The following is a 15940-nucleotide window of genomic DNA, read 5'->3' as shown; positions in this document are numbered from 1 at the left end:
TATGTGTGTAAATGACTATAAAAGGAACAAACATAACAGGATCATACCTGGAAGAGCAGAGAAAGAAAACAGAGTGGTTAGAAGCAGCTTAAATATGCTGAGCCCAGGTGCTTCCAATCACTAATGACCCTCTGCCTGTAGGAGGAACCTCCCCTGCACTGCAGAGGTGGGGTCGTAACACCCCCCCCCCCCCACCCCCCTTAAAATGAGGGTCCCACCCTCAGCCCAAAATTTGGCCCACCCTATTCAAAAAGTTCCCCAAAAAGAGAGGAAAAAAACAACTCAATTCCGGTTCTTAGCAGTCGCCCCGTGTCCCCTGGCAGACTGTCCGTAGCCATAGTTCTGGCTGCATCCAGGTTGATTCCAGTAGTTGTAACCTTGATTCCAGTTCTGGCCCTGGCCTCCACAGCCCCTGCCGTGTCCTCCGTATCCATGGCCGCCATACTGCTGCTGCCGGTAGACCTCTTTGGGCTGGGCTATTTTAATTTCACACTTCCTTCCACCGACATTGTGGTATTTCTTCTCCATAACCTTCTTGACAGGAATTCTTTTTTATATGTGATGACCACGAAACCCCTCCTGTTTTCAGTCCTTGGATCTTGTGGAAGCTCAATGGTCTCAACCTCTCCAAAGGATCCAAAGTACTCCTGAATGACTTCCTTTGAGGGTTAAGACCTCCCACAAAGATTTTCTCGACTGGATCCTTCTTCATGGCCATGGCTTTCTTTGGGTCGATCACTCTGCCATCTAGCTTGTGCTCCTTCTGTTCCAGAACCTTTTCTGCACTGGCTGCATCTTTAAAGAGAATGAAGCCAAAGCCCCTTGACCGGCCTGTCTGCTGGTCCATCTTTATGGTGCAATCTGTCACCTCGCCAAATTTAGTGAAGTAATCTTTAAGATCCTTCTTGCTCGTTTCCCAGCTGAGACCACCAACAAACATTTTCCCTGCATCCTCCTTGCGTGAGGCAGAGCGGGTAACAGCACAACCTGGAAATACCTCCGAAGACACACAGTTGCAATCTGGAGATACCTTTGCAGTAGGCCTGGGCGAAAAATCGATTAAATTCGAATTTTTTGTTGCGGGCGATTTAAAAAATAAGTAAATCGAGTTTTTGTGTAATGGCGCATTTTTGGCTCCCCAGAGCTTCCGTAGCGTTAGTTTCACATAGCAGTATGGCAAGCGACAACAACAACAACATCATAGCACCTTTATTCTTAATACATCCATGCATAGCACCATTGACATATGCATAGCACACACGAAACAGCAACAGCAAGTGACAACATGGCTACCGGTGATAGTGGGAAGTTTGTTCCCAAGTAGTGTTAATTTTGTCACCTATTTTTAATTTAGTCTTAGGCCAACATTTTTTGTTAATCAAGTTTTAGTCGACTAAAAGTCTCGTCATTTTAGTCTAGTTTTAGTCAAAAGAGAACTCAAGGTATCTTAGTCAAGTTTTAGTCGACTAAAAGTCTCGCCATTTTAGTCAAGTTTTAGTCAAAACATTTTAGTCTTTTTTTAAATAAATTATTTCTGATAACCATTTCAGTCAAATAGTTAAAAATAAATAAATTATATAAATTTATACAAATATTGAGCCTCTTCCTTATTTCACCAGTAAATTCCTGTTAAACGACAAAAACAACCACTGCAGGGGAAAAAGGATATTTTACAATAAAATAAATGCAGCACGACACTGGCGTGGCGTATTTCAAGTGAACGCAACATGTGTGTTGTTTTTCAGACAACGGCAGCTGCAGACTGTCGTACGTCTCGTGTTGGAATCCTACACAGTGAAATAGCGAGACAAACTTTTACACCGTTTAGCTGTCAGCATTAAACTGCTAGCTAACGGTAGGCTAACGTTACCTGCTGCCAAGTGTAGTGTTAACTAGCGTCCCGTGCAGCGATGTTTCGGTTGACTCCAACGTCCGTTTAGGAGCATCACAGAGAAGCGCAGGCATTTAAGTGGCACCAAAATCAGGTTATGTCCGGTAGATAACGGTCGTTAAGGCACCTGTCGGTGCCGTAGCACCGGGTCTCGGTAGCTGAATATTCTATCGCATGATGAAAAAGTAGAGGCGATTGTAGACGAAAATGAAGAGAGATTTTATCTTAGTTTTTATTTTATGCAAAACATTTTAGTCTCGTCTTTTTTTGTCAACAATAATGCATGTTAATTTAGTCTTAGTCAGCGTTTTTGGACATTGGCGCAGTCTCGTCATCGTCTCGTCTAGTCATGGAAACAAAGGTCGTTGACGAACATATTTAGTCTCGTCTCGTCTGATGAAATTAACACTATTCCCAAGAAAGGAATAAAATCATCTGTTGTGAGACACACACAACATGGCAGCGACAGGGACTAACATTAATTATTTTCTTAACCAGTCGTTTCATTACTTACTTATCCGTAATCTCCGCCGAAATGACCGGCAGCTCGCGGTGCACTGTCCCCGGCTGACAGTCACCTATTCTGGGATAACTGAACAACCAGCTACAGCTGACCTGAAGGAGCACCATGCGGGGCACCAGAGGCGGTGTTGCGGAACTCTGTTGCGGCTTTACGAATCTACTAAATGCTGCTGATACGACCGAGCTGTGACGGAGGTCTGTAGCGGCTTAACAATCGCCGCTCTGTAGCACGGAGCTCCGCTTCGTTTGTTTTTATCGCTACGAAGGAGCTTGCTACAGGTATGCTACATTCAAGAGACCATGGGATGTTAACGTACGTTACTCAGCAACAGATGGAAATAGGGGCAAGGTTGCGCAATAACGTTAAAATTATTTGAACTTTTAGCGAGGAACGAGAAGCAAATTACCTGTAGGCCTATGTGTGAAAACAGCTTTATCTCACGCATCCGTTTTGTTGTTGTTGAATATATAGCCCCCCCCCCCAAAAAAAAAAAAACTGGTAGGGAAAACACTCAAACCAATTTATATTTCCACAAAATTGGCATGAATAAACATAATGGTATACGTGCCCCGTGTGTGTGTATGAGTCAAAACAAAATAAAACGTGTTTTGAACAATTTCTTCATCTGCAGATTGATTTTAAGTAGAGGGAGAAAAAAATCTATTTAAATCTTAAATCGGATTTTTTTTGAAAAAATCGGGGATTTTATTTTTAGGCCATATCGCCCAGCCCTACGATGCAGGGAGTACTGAAGCTTGCTTCTTAAAGATGTTGATTTTGCCATCTGCCCACACCTTACTACCTGCCAAGTCATTCCCCAAAATCATGTGCACTCCCTCTACTGGCAACTGGGGTCTAACCCCAACAGCTACATTGCCCTCTACCAGACCACATTTAAGGGTAATGTCATATAAAGGAGAAAAGAATGGAACTAATCCCATGCCACGTATCACTACACAACTGCCAGTATCAGACTCCTTGGAGAACGGCAAAACAGATTCCAAAAGAAAAGAATCTAAAGCTCCAGTGTCTCTTAAGATCTTAATTGGGACATTGTGGTTGCCGTCTACCAAAGACACGACACCATCTGAAATAAAGGCTGAAAAATCACCTTTGGAAGACTCAGAACCAAACTCAACTATTTGCTGAGAAAACTCACCCTGGTGGTCAGCGGCTGTAACAGGAACTGCCATCACAGCAGGTTTAGCTTTATCTAACTTTTTTGATTGAAGTAGAGGACAATCTTCCTTCCAATGTCCTTCAACTAAACAGTAGCGACAGGTATTAGCCTTAACCAGTGCTGTAGGTCCCCCAGAACCAAACTTCTGCTGAGGCCTTTGAAACAAAGCTCCAGAAAAAGATGACCTACTAGTCCCAGGAGTAAAGTTATTTTTATAGTACATGTCACTGTTTGACTCAAAATGGCTTTTATGCGTTAACCTGTACTCATCTACAAGAACTGCTGCATCACTTGGAGACTTAACTTTACGTTCATTAATGTATGTATAGTCATGTCCAAATCTGACCAAGCTCTAGCTCCTGCAATACGCTCAAATAAAGTAAAGTATGTATCTGGATCTGACTCATCAAATTTAGGCAACAAACGAAGATTCTGTGAAACATCAAACTGTGGTACTCCTTCTGGTCTATTGACATTTTGCAATTGCGCTATTTCTAACTGCATTTGCAACAACTCCCTCTGCTGTTCAAAAGTTAATGAAGGGCTAGACTGAAAACTTGCACGCTCACTACTAGCAGACTGACCCAAAAGAACACCTGCTTCCCTAAGACCCTGCTTTAATCTAGCCTTAACAGTCTCTTTAAGTTTTTTATCAGCAATCTCAATCTGATAATGGTCAGCAATTTCAATCAACTGCTCCTTAGTACACAACTCTAAAGCTACCTCTGAAGGAGCTTGAAAAAAAACACTCAAAATAGAAGACATCTTCCTCAGGGCTCCAGACTAACTTTTTGCCTTGGTCGCACTGGTGCGCCTAACTTTTTTTATTTAGGTGCACCAGCACAAAATTTAGGTGCACCCAAATTTTTCCTTGCCATCAAGGCCACAATTTCAAGGTCACCTTTTTATCACACTCCATGTACATTCATATTCTTATACATACATACATACATACATACATATATATATAATGTCAATTATTTTAAACAAGAATAAGGAGTTGGTAAAATTTTTTATTTGAAGCACATTATACTGTACTCAAAGTCTTATAGCGGGCCCCCCCCTTGCTGTCAGATGCCCCTCAGATGGCCAACACCTGTAATTTGGCCTTCTTCCCTTTTGGCCTTGGCTAAACCATCTTGCCACACTCCCTAGCATCAAAATCCTCCAAGCTGGGCCCCTCCACACTGATTCTTATCAGATCTTTCACTAGTCCAGGACTAAAAATCATATCTCTGTATTTTTCGGCTGAATGGCGATACACAACATATATCTCTCTATCTCTAATTTATATTTTTTTTACAAAGTAGGCTAAATGTTCAGTTTAGCTTAGTCAAAGCCACTTTTCACAAGCTCTTTTATCAAAACAGATGTGATTGAAATAAAATGCAAAGACAGGGTTTCCTTCCCAATTTGAAAATATAGAGCTGCAACACATAGCCACATAGCCTGGGATATATTTAAAAAATATATATCGCTGAGAAAGCTCCTTCACTTGTTTTCAATAACACCAGATAGCCCAGTAGCTCATATAGGGAGAGAGGGGGAGTACGATGGACTGAAGCTACTCAGAGTGACGGCTGACACAGGCACGGCTTTACAGAAGGAATGGGTCATGTACAGCAAGATATAAACGACATCGCTTCGTTTGTGGAGAGGCAGCGGATGCGAGGACGTTAGGTGCACTGGTGTGACCTAGGAAAAATCTTAGTCGCACCCTTACAAATTTTGGGCGCATTTGCGACCAAATTGGTCGCACTCTCGAGCCCTGTTCCTCCACCAACACAACTATTACGAATGCTGAAAAAGAGAAAAAATATATACACAACTCACCCGCTGCCAGTCTGGGTTTGAGGACAGGAGCCACACCCTATATCCTCCAAAAACAACTAACTAGCCTTCGTGCAGTCACATGTGGTGGGATTTTATGCACACAAAACCAGCGGAGTGGAAAAAGACAACCAAAACCTGGCAGCCTCCCCACATCCACGGAGGTGCTCCCGAGCCGATGTAGGGGAAAAGGGAAAAGGGAAGCTCTACCCACGTTCACTGCCACTTAAAACAAAAAACACCACGAGCCTCCTATGGACACTCGCTGATAAGCCTCAACAGGAGAGGACTCCCACCTAAACAAAACCTAGAAAAGGCCCAGAGTGACTTGCTAACCAAATTTAGCTATAAAGCTAACTAAACAAAAGGAACACATGGCTCTCAATGCTCTCTCCAATAATATTGGCCATACCAAAGCATCCCCTCAAACAAAAGTTTAGCAATCTGAACTAAACTAACAAACCTACTAGTAGCTCGAGCGTGACGTCACATCCGTGTCGAAAAACGAATAACCGCGGGTTGTTGCATTCTTTTTGTCACACAATACTACGAGTCGGAGAAAAGATGGATTTTTGTAAAATTTTTAGTAACATTTATATATATATATACAAATATATTTCACAATTTGATACATGTAAATTACGTTTTGATTAACGTTAGGCTACTGCTCTGCTTTCTGCTCAAGACTCGGCTTAAAGCCATTGTTGTCATATAGCAACCGAACGTCTCTAGCCCATTTCAGCTGCACAAGCTACAAAATAACTAATCAGGCGGTATTTAACTCCTAATAAGACTGTAGCGACATGCCTATAGGTAGCAGTATACAGCGCTATATGTTTACGACTTCTTCATTTGGTTACAACAAAGACAAAAGTGCTTAAAATTGTAGAAAACCACAATGTTTACTACGTGTGATGCACGACGTAGCCATCTTTGAAAGTGAACTCGGGGTCCTCTGAGTTCAGACGACTTGACGAGTCGTATATACGACCTTGGTGGCGTTCTTTTTGCAACTTCCGGTTCGTAACTCCGCAAAACGACTCGTAAAACGACTTTCGTGGACAAAAAGAACGCACCATTAGAAAACGGTGTGTTACTGGATGTACTGGCCCTTTAAAAACGTATTTCAACAGGTATACAGTTCAGTGTGGGCTATAATCTGTCAGATAAAAGCCTCGAATAGCCATGAATAAAATCTAGTCATTTTGAGGCAGAAGCTACAATCACTTTTTGGCCAGTGGAAGAAAGACTGGATGGTTATAATGTAGGAAGCGCTGGAATGTAACTAAGGCCCGGGACACATTAACACGATTATTGGCCGTGGGACAGTCTGGTGAGGTCAGTGACTCAAATCTGTTCAGTGTGTCCCGTGCCGTCGTCCGTCTGGGGGGCTGTCGGCATTCATTTTGGCCGACCTGACATGTTCGGTCGGCGGCAGGGAAATCGGGACTCACCCAGAAATGACGAGCGCAATGAGGTGACTACAGTCTCTCAAAATCTGATGAAAATCTTTTAAACTGACCTTTGTTGAGCTGAAATGAAGACAGATTCAGCAACTGCATGGCCTATTTCTCGCTTAAAATGTTTTCAGAAACACGTTTCAGTGAACTATTTTAGCACAATATGAGATCGTATTCTGAACGGCCGCCATGACAGTCTGGCTCTCAATATCCGGAGAAAACAAACCCATGTGACGCGTTCGTCCAATCAGCTGCCGTTTTTCATTTCTTGGGCAACATTACAGATTAGCGCTGCCTGCTGTTATAGAGATGTATTACGTCTCGTCTCCTCTCGTCTCTTTGGTCTGTTCTGTGGCAGTTTTTTGGACCTCGGGGACGCGACTGATCATATCGACGGGGTTTTCTGTCAACAGTCGCCTGTCGGCTATATGTGTCCCGGCCTTTAGTACATTTACTTCAGTCCAAATGTTGAGGTACTTGTACTTTACTTGAGTCTTTTCTTTTCATGCCACTGGTATTAGTACTTTAACTGCAGTAAAGGGTCTGCATACTTCTTCCAGAAGTGAATCTAGGACAGCGGATGTTTTTCTTGCAGCTGAAGGACTGGGAGGATAAAGTTAGCACGCTGATATAAAAACACATTAGCTTCAGGAACTAGCTGCCTGCGGCTACCAGGCTAACGTTAGCTTAGCGTGATTATGAGAGCAGTTAGATTGTCAGACTAACCTTTTCCCCGCAGCTTGGTCTCCTCCGTGTGTTCCCGATGTCGCTCCATCTCTGATGAACAAACTAAGAAACGCTGTTCGGGATTCCCTGATCTGGATTCAGCTAACGGCTTCTCTCCTCACTGCTCCCGCTGCTCAGCACGGGCAAACAACAACAAACACCACTTCCGCTGACCGCTGTCAAAATAAAAGCCCCGTTATTCTAGTTTCAGCTTTTTTGTTTTGATTTCTTTCATGAGGATACCTTTAGAAACCCTGTTTTACTGTCGTGACTTTTTAAACAGTAAAGATTATTAGAAAAACTGATGGATTGATTTATTTAGATATGTTTATAGCCTTTGTTTGATAACCTACATTTTACGTATTACCTGAGTTGAACACACATACATACACACACACACACACACGCACACACACACTCACACGCACACACACACACACACACACACACACACACACACACACACACACACACACGGGTGTCAAAATAAAAGCATACCTTTAAGTTAGGAAATGTATCTGAGTGAAAGTGAAAGTTTCCAGAAATATAAATGGTACAGATACGTGACAATTCGGCCTAAGTACGATAACTAAGTATTTGTACATGGTTACATTACAACACTGTTGGTTCCAAATGTAATCTTATGAACTTCCAGTTTGACTTAGTGTCTTATAAGAGAACTAAGAGAACTTCTGGAGCTTCATTACAGATGTTTGAATTAAGGAGGCGCTATGCAGTTTTGTTTTTTTGCTGGCAGGTTTCTCTAAAGAGCGCCCCCTACAGCTTCAGAATAGATATTTGGCAGCTCCTATGTTTACTGTTGTCTGACTCCTCTCTCGGTCAGTCGGCCGTTTCCTCTTTCTCTGTTCCTCCGACAATGCTTTCCTAGCTTTCTGCTTCTTTTTTACCAGCTCAGCCATGACGATAGTGTGAAAAACTCCATTGCTACCTTGTTAGCTGGTTCCTGAATGGGCGTATGTGTGCAGTGCCGTGAAGCAATTCAATACATCGCGAGACCTGATATCTAGCGATACTTCCTGACGCGGAGTTGCAAGGGTGGTTATTCCGCTCACAGGCGCTAGGGGGGAGCGAGACGACCACCATTCAACTTGAAAAAAGTCCATTCCAATGACTTCGAAGCTGTTCAGTTAAGGTAAATTAAGCTAAAAAAAAGCTGCATAGATTCCCTTTAATCATTTATATTCCTGCATGTTTTTCAGAGGAAATCTGGAACACTTCCGGACATTTATTTTGAAGCTCAGCAACTAATTGCACCGGAAGCTATAGTCTTTACTGCGGCTAACTTCCTAAGTTCACACTTTGAACAAGATGGCGTCTAGTAGAAAGGTGTGTTAGCAGAGTCTCTTTGTTGTGTTGAGAAAGAGGTAAAATGTGTAAAGTCCAGATGCTGAGAGCGTTGGTGGAGCAGCGACTAACTGCGGCTGCTGAAGAGATATTTGGGCTGTTTGAAAGAACGATAGCAGAGTACGAGGAGGAACTTTGTCGTTCAAAAGAGGAGAACGAGCGACAACGGGAGCTACTGGACGCTGTTTTCAACCCTCAGCTTCGGTTACACAGAGCAGGTTTGGTCATTAAACCTTCAGTTGATCTTTCTCTCCTTCTTGTGATCTCTTCTCGCAGCAACGATATGACATGAAGTATTTAAATAAGCATTTTTTCATAAGATCTATTGTAATCTTCGCTCTTTAACCAGGGCCGGATTAACAATTTCATGTGCCCAGGGCAACAAGACTCAAGGGCCCTTGATTGCGATGATCGCGAAGTCGCTATCATCAACAGCATATAGCCCATACTTCTATACTAACAGATCAGGCTTCTGCATGGCTCAGTGAAGATGTATGTACAATAGCCTCAGCATAAAGTGCATTCAAGAGACAGAACAGATGCACAAATGTTTAACATAACTTTATACAAAGAATCTATCACAGAACTTGGTGGCTACAGAGTAATTATTAAATGTTGCAATATGTAGCCAATCAATTATCTTTGACTGTAACAGTGAAATAAAGCAGACAGCTAGGGAAGCTTTAACTTGAAACCAGAGATTATTTCTAAAATGCAAAATGTGAAATTATCACATCATCATCATGAAGCAGGCAGTTAGTGTGTATGGAGTCAAAGTAAACCATTGGCTACACTGTAGCATGGAGTCAAAGTCAAGATCACGTTTAATGTCTCACAATCAACTATAGTAACATTTTATGTTGATGCACTACTATATATATTCTTATTTTATTTTAACAAATGGGCCTTACAACTGGCCTCCTTCCTCCTGCCTCTGTCCCTCTCTCTGAATCTACAGCCTCCTCTTCCTCCCTGTCCCTCTCTCTGAATCTACAGCCTCCTCTTCCTCCCTGTCATCTTCATCTGCCTCCTCCTGATCACTCTCTCCCTCTGTCCCTCTCTCTGAATCTGCAGCCTCCTCTTCCTCCCTGTCATCTTCATCTTCCTGATCACTCTGTCCCTCTCTCTGAATCTACAGCCTCCTCTTCCTCCCTCTGGCCCTCTATCTGAATCTGCAGCCTCCTCTTCATCCCTCACAGTCAATTCTTCCTTTCCCTCTTTTCTTTCACTTATTTCTGCATATCCCTCTGTGATCTTCTCCTGCTCTGACCAGCCTGATCTCTCCAGTGTACTGCCTTCTCCTTCTTCATTTCCCTCCTCCTCTTCCTCCTGTGCACTACTCTTTGAATACAAATGATCAATCTCAGCAAGCACTGTGTGGAGTGTTGTAACGTAACGCCACCGAAACGGCTACCTTCTGTAAACGTTATGAATTCAAACATGCCAATTTGTAATATTTTGTGGAAAAAAGGGGGAGTTCTCTGCGCTTCTGCAGACCACAACAATCCGGTGCAACCAAGGCAGGACACAACAGAATAAATAGCAAAAAATTGCCGGTGCAACACAGATGTCTTCTACTTGATGATTTGATTTCCTAAGGTGCATAACAGTGACTAACGTTTCGATGCATAGTTACATCTTCATCAGAGTCCTTGGAGAAAATGGGCAATGAACCCCTTAATAAGGATCATCAACAGGTGTGATTGTGCTCAAAAGGGGCAGTGACAATCTAAAGTTACACCCATCTCTACCAAGGTGTTACACTCAGTAATCAGTCGTTAAAGGGCAAATGCCCATAACCAGACCAAAGATGAATATATACAAACAAAAATATACAAATGTAAAAAATTTATACAAATGTAAAAAGTTTTTATACAAAGATGTTCACAGGGCAATGGGGACTAAAAGTATATTTATCTAAATACTATACTATAACACACTTTGACATTAGAGAAAGCAAGTCAAATTTAATTCTTCATTTAAGCCTAGAGGTTCTAAAGAGCCAAGTGTATGTATCCAAAAGGCTTCCCTGCATAGGAGTTTATTGATAATATCACCACCCCTGGGTGGGGGTGTGATTTTCTCAATTTCCCAGAACCTCAGTGATGCAGGGGAGCCATGATTAGCCTGCTTGTAATGCCTCGCCATGGCATAAGTTATGTTCTGGGTCCGAATAGCTGTCTTGTGTTCAGATATCCTTAATTTGAGCTGACGTTTAGTTTGACCTATATACGCCAGTCCACAAGGGCATTTTAGAAGGTACACAACATGTGTACTGTTACAATTAATAAATGAAGAGAGAGAATATTTCTTGCCAGTGCGGGGATGTGAAAATTCCTTCGTATTGGTCGATCGGGGCATTGCGGCGCAATTACCACATTTATAAAAACCAAGGGGTGGGTTTGAAAGCCAAGTAGTCTGAGGTGGATTAGACATGTCTGAGTGGACCAGTCGGTCACGAATATTACCGGCACGCCTAAATATGAACCTAGGCGGATTGGCGCATATGTCTTTCAGTGTCGGGTCACTCTTAAGGACATGCCAGTGCTTGCGAATAACATTTTTCATTCTTCCTGCTTCTGGAGTATAGCCGGTCGAAAAGAATACACTGGGTGTTATTTGTAACTTAGGTTTTTTCTTCAAAAGTAAGGCGCGATCTGAACTTTGAGCCCTGTCCCATGCTTTTGTAATGTCAGATTTATCATAACCTCGTTGTTCAAAACGGTTCACTAAATGAGCTGCTTTGGACATAAAATCAGCTAAGGTACTACAATTTCTTCTGACTCGCAAAAACTGACCCACTGGTATATTACGGACCAGATGAGGCGAGTGGTTGCTATCGGCTCGTAACTGCATCGATGCAGTGGCCCACCATAATCGATTATAACGCAATGACGTCGCTCGTTAATTTTCCGGCCGCGGCATAAACATTCAAATGAAAAATAACATTCTCCGTAGCCTAGCTAATCCGTTACACACACACACACACACACACACACACGGAGACAGGCAGAAACACAAACAAACACAGACACACACACGCAAAACGGCTGAGCAGAGACACGGGAGAGTGGAGAGGATCGCAAATTGAGAAGAGGAAAGAAAACACTGAGAAACATCGAGAGACACTAGAATAGTTAGCTTGGAGAAGAGCTAAGTGGAATAACGAAGCTGAAGAGGTGTAGCTACACTACGGCACTTTTCCTGTCTAACAGCAGTGGTTTAGAACAAACATTGTGCTAGTGTGCCTGGCTAAAGTTGGAGCTAACGGACTAGCTAAAGTTGGGAGTAAGCCCTGACTGCAGTACGCAGATCGAGGAGTGGCTCAATGTGGGTGGAGCTAAATGTTTGACTCCGCCCACTTGCCAAATAGCAATTGGCAGAGCCATTTCTCTATCACTCTGGCAATTAGTCTGAGGGGAAAACACAGGACTTTCAAGCTGACCGGAGATCTTTTCCCGCGTATGAAGTTTGCTTTTCCCGTTGTTGTTTTTCTTAACCCAACTGTCCGTTGTTGGCGTCCCCCAGAGACATGGGCTCGTTTCCCGCAAATTACGTTTGCTTTCCCCGTTATCCTTTTCCTTAACCCAGCGGCGGAGTGGAACCAAAACATCTACCGGGAAATTTTGTAGACCGCCGGCAGGCAGTGTCCGTCCTAGGGATGGCGAAAACTAAAAAATTTCTTGACCGGTCACCGAGCCTCATTAACCGGTTGAAACCGGTTAACCGTTTAGTTTAAAATATGCTACGCTATTTGAAATAACAGCCATTTCGAGCCGCGCCTGCAATTTCTCAACTCTGTCGCATCTCTCACACACACACACACACACACACACACACACACACACACACACACACACACTGCCCCGGCACCGCCCTTCCACTCACGTCACGTTTTTTAAATCCCCTACAGCGCGAAACAAGTCCCGCAAATGCGGCGCAGAGGAGCTTGTATGTAATTGGAGGACAAATGGTAGAGCTTCGTTCGGGCCCAAATAATCAAGCCCAACCCAGCCCGAGCCCGTGCACGTTGTGTCCGAGCCCCCCCGGCCCGACACATTAACTGGAATTATGAGCCCGAGCCCGATTTCAACCCGACACTTTTTTATCCGTGGGCCGTTATAACTGATGTTCTCAACTACAATTCAGAGTTGTTTGAACTGCAGAAATCTGTTTAAAATGATCTTAATGAATAATGCAACAGGAGCGAAGCATGTAAACTGCGCTGTTTGTTTATTCAGACTGGAACGGATCGCAAATGGATCTGAATGAAGAAACGTAAAAAACTCAACGTATTTCTCTGTGAGCCCTCAGGGGCAGCCTATGCTTGGAGAACTAACAAAAGAGGACGTTGAAGGCTAACTATCATCTTTTCTGCCTTGGCGAGCCTGCTTCATGTGTCTCTTCATCATCCAAGTCCCCGTTTTATCAGCTGTCATAGGCGAACATCGGCCGCACTTAATGCACTCAACAAAGCCGACACATATGTTGTCACTTCCCACGACTTGTTTAAAATGGCTCCATACCTCCGACTTTCCTCCAAACTTGCTCAAAGGTAATTCTCCCGTTTTTCTTTTTTTCTTTACATCCTCAAGCTCCATGTTGCACTTAAGCTCCACAATACAGCCCGCAGCCCCGGTGTGATGCGTGCGAGAGGAGGAGACTCCGAGCATGACACATGTTGCATTTTGTAACTGTAGTCCAACTTGTGTAACTTTTTGGACACATTTGTTACTTTGGCCTAAATAGATAATAGTTCTGATTATGGCATAGCTTTTCTCCCCACCCAATTAGGCTAAAGTAATGATTAAAAAAAACACAAATGCTTGATCAAGGGTCCGGCCCGGCCCGAGGATAGTGGCGGAAAATAACGTCCCGGCCCGAAGTCGGGCTCGGGCAGAGAATCTAAACTCTAACAAATGGCTCCTTAAGGCCTTTTTACAGTTGTGCGTCGGCTCCACGCAGAGCTCTCGCCATAGCCTTAAAAAGTGGCCTGATGTTTATACTTGTGTGTGTGTGTGTGTGTGTGTGTGTGTGTGTGTGTGTGTGTGTGTGTGTGTGTGTGTGTGTGTGTGCATGCGTGCGTGTGCGGAGTGTGTGGAGTGTGTGGTAGAGAGAAGTGAGAGAGTGCCGGCTATTACCTTCGGAGCGCGGAGTCATAGTGAGAGAAACAAAGTGTCTCCTCTGTGCTTTCTGACTACAGTGGGAAATATGTAGCAGGAGAAGTTAACCCTCTCCTTGATTTCATGTTGTTTATGGAGAAGGACAACTAGGAAATGAGTCGGGAGAAATGCAACGCTACCAAGCCACGGCCAAGCTACGTGCGTCGCCGCGACGTGTAGTTACATTTTTCGAGAGGTGCGCGTCAGGTTACGGCGCAGGGTCCGGCGTAGACGCAGAGGGGTCTGCGTCTACGCCGGACCCTGCGCCGTCGATTCGACGCACAACTATAAAAAGGCCTTTAGTTTCAAAATAGTTTGCGTTTATTCCAATATCTATAATTGCCTAATTTAGAGATCACTTTTTTTTTTTTTTTTAACCGACTAACAATAACTTTGACCGGTTAACGTTGAAACGGTCAACCACCGGTCAAACGGTCATCGGTTAACATCCCTAGTCTGTCCGCGGGCAAATAGCGTCCGTCCGCGGGCAGCCAGCGTCCGTTCCTCGTGGGAATTTTCTTGACTCAAAGTTGTCCTGAGTCAAGAAAATTGCTACCTGCGCGTCCGTTCGCCAGCGGGCATCCAGCAGACAGCCAGCCGGCAGCCAGCGTCCGTCCAGACTTTCCCGATTGCCACTCCGCCTCTGCCTTAACAACCGTCAGTTGTTGTCTGGCGTTCCCCAGAGACCAGGGCTCATTTCCCGGGAGTCATGTTTGCTTTCCCCGTTCTTCTTTTCCTAAACCCAACCCCGTTCTTTTTTCCTTTTTACAATTCAAATATTATTTATTATAATCTATATATCTATATATAATATATATTATATTATAAAGGTGTTGCATTGACGATTGAGTATGTGCTGCCTGATGTCCACCACCAGATGGAGCGCCCACGGAGTCAAACGTTTAGCTCCGCCCACATTTGGCCCAACCCCGATCTGCGTACTGCAGTCAGGTGCAATTGAAAGTCGGAGCAAACGGACTAGCTAAAGTTGGAGCTAACGGCGGAAAGTTGTTGGTTCGGAGGATGCTGATTTTGGACCAGAGTACGACAGCATGTTTCCCTGCTGAAGAGGACTTTGCCGTAGCTGGTTACTGGTTACTGGTTTTCGTTTTCGTGTTGGAGCTGTGTTTCTTGGACTAACAGCTAACTGGAAGTTGGATTTCTGTGTGTTTGCTTCACTGAAGATAACGTCCTGCTGCACGTCCACATGAGCTACCATCCAGCCGGCAACTTTTTTTTTTTTCCTCTCGGTGTGGGTGTGTGTGTGGTTGGGTAGGTGTTTTAACACAGTTACGTGGTTTAATAGGGTTTAAGTAAGTTTTACATTGAAATGCTTTAAGGAGGAATCATTTTGTGTAGCTGGAGTGTTTTAAGTGGAAACTGATAGAGAAACGGGTAAAGTTGTGTGTAATATCATTGGAAGAAATATTGCAGTTAGCATATTTGAAGGGTGTGATTTGTGTTTTTTTTTTTTTTTGTTATTCAATCTAACAGCTAAATGTTATTTATACATTTAAGTTATTGTTCAGTAAACAGTACCTTTTTTGTTAAAGAGTTGTCTGGGGTCAGTTATTCCAATACAGCACAATAGATTTGCTGGTTAAAAGTAGGGTGGTATACAGGGGTTAAATTGGAATTTGTTATGTGGGGGGGCTCTCCCTAGGGGGGTCCGGGTGTATGTTAAATGGCACTTTTCTGGAGAGTTTTGTGCAAAGAAATGGAGTAATTGAGTCTTACATGATATGTGCAAAACTGCAAGGTTAAGAGCCTACTTTGCATTGTTGTAGTATCAACAGGTATCAG

General features: G+C 43.5%; 1 pseudogene; it reads right to left on the bottom strand.

The window, feature by feature from the left end:
• Positions 1-257: 257 nt before the first annotated feature.
• On the bottom strand, positions 258-1198 carry LOC120559415 (annotated as a pseudogene).
• Between the last annotated feature and the right edge of the window lie 14742 nt (positions 1199-15940).

This window comes from Perca fluviatilis, chromosome 5 (genome assembly GCF_010015445.1).
Source record: "Perca fluviatilis chromosome 5, GENO_Pfluv_1.0, whole genome shotgun sequence".
Classification (NCBI taxonomy): domain Eukaryota; kingdom Metazoa; phylum Chordata; class Actinopteri; order Perciformes; family Percidae; genus Perca; species Perca fluviatilis.
This window is presented reverse-complemented; position numbering and strand designations above follow the sequence as displayed.